This window comes from Triticum dicoccoides, chromosome 4A, assembly GCF_002162155.2.
Source record: "Triticum dicoccoides isolate Atlit2015 ecotype Zavitan chromosome 4A, WEW_v2.0, whole genome shotgun sequence".
In the NCBI taxonomy this organism is placed as follows: domain Eukaryota; kingdom Viridiplantae; phylum Streptophyta; class Magnoliopsida; order Poales; family Poaceae; genus Triticum; species Triticum dicoccoides.
In genome coordinates, this window is record NC_041386.1 from 285,328,937 (window position 1) to 285,334,936 (window position 6,000).

Sequence of the window (6,000 nt, forward strand, 5' to 3'; positions counted from 1 at the left end):
TTCTACGTGTGTACAGTCTGGGCAATAGACCCATGGTTTATTGCACTGACACCCAGGCAGGAACACCTCCACCTTGGTGATATCCTCTAGCGAGGGCGACAACAGCGAAGACTCAGAGGAGACGGAGGAGGAAGATGACGTGTAACACCCACGATGAGGCTATAACTCCCACATGTCGAGGCACGAGTTAGAGGCATAACCGCATAGTGGTTTTGTCGCAAGAAGGGTGTTACAAGTTGGTATCAGACCTCCGTCGCCCAGCGCCGGCCGCCGCCGACGCGTGCTCCGGAGCCTCACCGCGCCGCCGCGCTCCTCCGCTGTAACGCCCCGAGACCGATGTGCCAGGTGTCTTCCAGTTATTCGCTGTTGTTGCCTTGTCATTGCTTGAGTGTCATGCTTTGCATATCATGTCATCATGTGCATTCCATTTGCATACATGTTCGTCTCATGCATCCGAGCATTTTTCCCGTTGTCCGTTTTGCAATCCGGCGCTCCTATGTCACCCGGCGTCCGTTTCTACCTCTTTTCATGTGCGGGTGTTAAACGTTCTCGGATTGGACCAAGACTTGCGATGCGGCCTTGGTTTACTACCGGTAGACAGCCTATCAAGTTTCGTGCCATTTGGACTTCGTTTGATACTCCAACGGTTAACCGAGGGACCGAAAAGGCCTCGTGTGTGTTTCAGCCCAACACCCCTCCAAAGTGGCCCAAAAACCCACCTAAACCCCCTCCATCCTCTCAGTCATTCGATCACGATCGCATGGCCGAAAACCACACCTCATTTGGACTCTCCTAGCTCCCTCTACTTATAAATAGGTGTCTCCCTCCGAAATTCTCGCGCAGAAAAACCCTAGATCCTACTCCCTCCGCGCCGCCGGACGTTTCTTCCCGCACTGGACATGTCCCCTCGCCACCGCCACCTCACTCCAGCCAATGGCGAGCCGCCATGTCAGCCGGCCGTCGCCCTCGCCCAACCGGACAACGCCACTTGTCGCGCGCCTCCCTCCACCTGCCGAAGCCCGCCGGGGCCCGAGGCAGGCCCGCCCCGGGCCGGATCTAGGCCGAGTCGTCCGCCCACCGCCGCCTTCGCCCAGCGCCGGTCGCCGCCATCTCCGCCGCCCGCCTGCCGGCTCCACCGCACCGGAGCATCGCCGGACTTCGCCGGTGCTCCCCGCCGCCACGCAGCGCTCCGCCGCGGAGCCTGTTTCCCGCCGCCCGCAGCCATGGCGCGCCGCCTCGTCTCCCGAGCGCCGCCAGGCCACCTTGCCCCGAGCCGCGCCGCCGGCGACCTCCAGGCGCCTCCCACGCCAGGGCTCGCCGGCCGCCCTCGCCCTTCGTCGCCCCCGTCACCTTCGTCCGCCCGCTCCGCCTCCCCGGCGTCCCCATCGTCGCCGGAGCTCGCGGAGCTCACCGGAGACAACTCCGGCAGGATCCACTCGAGCGGGATCAGATCCACCCATCCCTTCAACCAAACAGCCTCCCCGCGTCCCGATCTTCTCTGTCCCAGATCCCTCCGTCCCGCGTTGACTTTCGCGGAGGTAAAAATTTCACTAAGTCCCCGAAGTTTCCGGATTCATATGCCCATCTTCATCATGTCGTAACTCTGCATCCGTAGCTCCGATTCATGCGTGTAGCATATCAAAATGTTCGAATCGACGAGTACATCATTTAATCTCATTGCATCATTTTCATTTGAGCTCATCTTGATGGCCGAAATGTTGTTGGAAGAGGGCTATGTGGTGAATTTGTCAGATCTGTTTCATCAAATAGCTATTTGTCATTTTTGCCATGATTAATGTGTGCATGCTATGATCCTGAGCTCTACATGCATTTTGTTATATGCCATGCCATCTTGCAAAGTAGCATAATCGGTAATGCTGATTTCAGGGACTTAGAATTTCACTAAGTCCTTGTCCTGATTTTGTCGTTATGCCATATGTTCATGTTGTTTCCTAGTGATCCGTGGCTCTTTTGAGGATGATTAGTAAGGATGATTTGTTAATATTGTGGTGCTCTATACATCCATGTATTTGTTTGTATTTATGGAGAACCCTAGCTTGAGTCAATCGAGCTCTACTTTTGCCATGTCGTGAATCTTGGTAGATTGTTGACATGTTAGCGATTTTGCCGAGGACGTTGCTATTGATCCATGCATGCTATGTTGTCGTTCTTGCCATGTCTAGCTTCTATGCCATGTATTCTTGATGGGTGTATTCTTAGTTTGTCATGCCATGCTCTGTAGTGAGTGCATCGAGCTCGTAAACATGCCTACTCGTTAACTGATTTGCATGCTCCAGTTTTTCACTAAGTCTGAGATCTGTTTATGTTTTTGCCATGTTCACATGCTTGCAATTGTATTTTGTGATCCCTTTTGGCTCAAGGTCACTAAGGGATTTTTGTTAAGTGCTTTGAGTAGCTTCATTCCATGCCTTGCTTTTCCATGTTAAGTTCCTGTAGCATGTAGTTTTCATGCTCTAAAGTGTGCTTCCTGATGATAAATTCCAGACTTGTTATCGTTTGCCCTTTTGCGATGCTTGTTTGAGCTTGCTATTGAGTGAATTAGCCGCAGCTCAGTGTTCTTCTTTTGTCAAACTTCATGAGTGGATCCCTGCCATGTATTTTGTTGCCATGTTTGAGTGTTGTAGCATATTTATCTTGATGCCTTTAGATGGCTACTTGCTGTTTATCGCAGACCGGTGCCATATTTGTTTTGCTTGCCATTTCCAAATTGTGCATCCGATTCCGGTGATCTTTATATCAATTTTGACCGAAATCACCTCCCCTTTCCAGTGGCACTCTTGGATTTCCAAGCTGAGGCCAGGTTCAATCATTCCTTATCAAATCTTGCATATGCATCACATACCGCATCCCGCATATCATACCATGTTCATGTGTTGGTTGTTTACTATGTTGTGTGCTTCTTTCCGGTGTTGCTTCTTCGGGTTGGTTCTGTATCGTCGCGTTTGTGAGGACCCGTTCGTCTATGTCCGTTTGTCTTCTTCATGGACTCGTTCTTCTTCCTTGCGGGATTTCAGGCAAGATGACCATACCCTCGAAATCACTTCTATCTTTGCTTGCTAGTTGCTCGCTCTTTTGCTATGCCTATGCTGCGATACGTACCACTTGCTTATCACGCCTCCCATATTATTGAACCAAGCCTCTAACCCACCTTGTCCTAGCAAACCGTTGTTTGGCTATGTTACCGCTTTGCTCAGCCCCTCTTATAGCGTTGTTAGTTGCAGGTGAAGATTGAAGTTTGTTCCTTGTTGGAACATGGAGATGTTGTTCCTTGTTGGAACATGTTTACTTGTTGGGATATCACAATACCTCTTATTTAATTAATGCATCTATATACTTGGTAAAGGGTGGAAGGCTCGGCCTAATGCCTGGTGTTTTGTTCCACTCTTGCCGCCCCAGTTTCCGTCATATCGGTGTTATGTTCCCGGATTTTGCGTTCCTTATGCGGTTGGGTTATAATGGGAACCTCTTGACAGTTCGCCTTGAATAAAACTCCTCTAGCAAGGCCCAACATTGGTTTTACTATTCACCACCTAGCCTTTTCTTTCCCTTGGGTTCTGCAGACTCAAGGGTCATCTTTATTTTAACCCCCCCGGGTCAGTGCTTCTCTAAGTGTTGGTCCAATTGAGCGATGTCCGGAGCTACCAGGGGCAACTCTGGGCTGTCCCACCCAACGTCTTGCTCATCCGGTGTGCCCTGAGAACGAGATATGTGCAGCTCCTATCAGGATTTGTCGGCACATCTGGGTGGCTTTGCTGGTCTTGTTTTACCATTGTCGAAATGTCTTGTAACCGGGATTCCGAGCCTGATCGGGTCTTCTCGCTAGAAGGAATATCCTTCGTTGACCGTGAGAGCTTGTGATGGGCAAAGTTGGGACACCCCTGCAGGGATTTGAACTTTCGAAAGTCGTGCCCGCGGTTATGGGTAGATGGGAATTTGTTAATGTCCGGTTGTAGAAAACCTGAAGTTGATCTTAATTAAAATACATCAACCGCGTGTGTAACCGTGATGGTCTTTTTCCGGCGGAGTCCGGGAAGTGAACACGGTGTTGGAGTTATGCTTGACGTAGGTTCTTCTAGGATCACTTCTTGATCATAGTTGTTCGGCCGTGCTTTTGCCTTCTCTTCTCGCTCTCATTTGTGTATATGTTAGCCACCAAATATGCTAGTCGCTTGCTGCGGCTCCACCTCATACCTTTTACCTTACCCATAAGATTAAATAGTCTTGATCGCGAGGGTGTGAGATTGCTGAGTCCCCGTGACTCACAGATACTTCCAAAACCAGTTTGCAGGTGCCGATGTAACCGTGCAGGTGATGCAACCAAGCTCAAGGAGGAGCTCGTTGAAGATCTCGTCCTTTGTGTTGTTTCGTTCTAGTTGATCAGCAATGGAGCCCAGTTGGGGTCGATCGGGGATCTGTGTAGCTTTTGGGGTAGTCTTCTTTTATTTTTGGTTCCATAGTCGGACCTTGATTGTATTTGGATGATGTAATGCTTTATTCATGTAATTGTGTGAAGTGGCGATTGTAAGCCAACTATGTATCTCTTTCCCTTATGTATTACATGGGTTGTGTGAAGATTACCTCACTTGCGACATTGCATTCAATGCGGTTATGCCTCTAAGTCGTGCTTCGACACGTGGGAGATATAGCCGCATCGAGGGTGTTTCAAGTTGGTATCAGAGCCTTCCCCGACCTTAGGAGCCCCCTGCTTGATCGAATCGCTGGCATTATTGAGTCTAGAAAAATGTTTTGAGTCATTTAGGAATTATATATATTGGAGAGTTAGGACTTCTTTTTACTCCTCAGTCCCTTTGTCGCTCTGGTAAGGCATCCTGATGTAGAGTTTTGACTCTTCTCTTCTCAAATTTCACTAAAAAAATTAGGATCACGCGGGTATCTTGGAATCGTTCCGATGGTTTTGTGACGAGAACATTGTTCTTGGTGCCTCCTGACATTTAGGGGTGGTGGCAGTGTCCCGGGGAGTTGAGCTCCGAGGTGTTGTCGTCACAATTTTATCGTTGCAATTCTGGAATACCTGAGTTTAGTTTCGCCGACATCGAAAATCTTTTTTATGCAGTTGTTGGTGAGATAACCTCGACGCCACCCAGTACTGGGGCCGGAGTTTGGGAGTATCGCCATAACTTGTATAACGGATGCTTTTTGAAGGTTGAGGTAGATGATTTCCGAAGGTTTCTTGGTTATGTGTTGAAGGATGGATACAGCTGGATGTAGGATTTGCTAGTTTGGGTGAGAAATTATGCTTCCCCTGTATCCCCAACACCTGATTGCATAACCGGAAAAATATCAGGAGTTTGATAAGTGGGAATTCAAGTAGCTCTTAGGATATCTTTCCGACAGATGTATGATATGAAATTGGGGTTTGACGTCTAGTGGTCCACCTATCCACGGTCGGTTTTACAGTGCTCTCGTTGTGTCTTAAAGAGTCCTTGGCGATGCCGAGTCGGGGACGCTTCGTATGTCATGTGCACTGCCTTGTACATGATGGTGTTGTACGATCGAGCCCATGTAGGCCCCACCACGAAAACTTCGGACGAAATCTCTATCATATGTTTGCTCTGGCTATTTTGCAAGCCAATCCTTTGTTTTGTTTTTGAGTTGTGGTATTCGAGTTGCTTCGAAGTCAAGTGTTGATTCCATACCTTTTCCAAATGGTGTTATCATATTCCTATGTGAATACTAATCCTTCTTGATTATCGAGATTGTCATGACAATCCTTTTCAACCGGTGTGTTTCTCTTCAAGTGGATCCGATCCCTTCAACATTCGCAAGATCAATTATCAGTTCTTCTCAACGGTGTTTGCTTCATCCGTCTTCAAGTTGCCTTTGTTTCCCCACCCGCCCACCCTTGTTTCTTCAAGGACTCAGATTTCTTAATCAAGTATCCTTTTATTGATGTGAAGTCTCTTCTTTCTTTCCTTTCAATGTTCTTACCCGGATTCTTTTCAGAGGAGCTCAAGCATT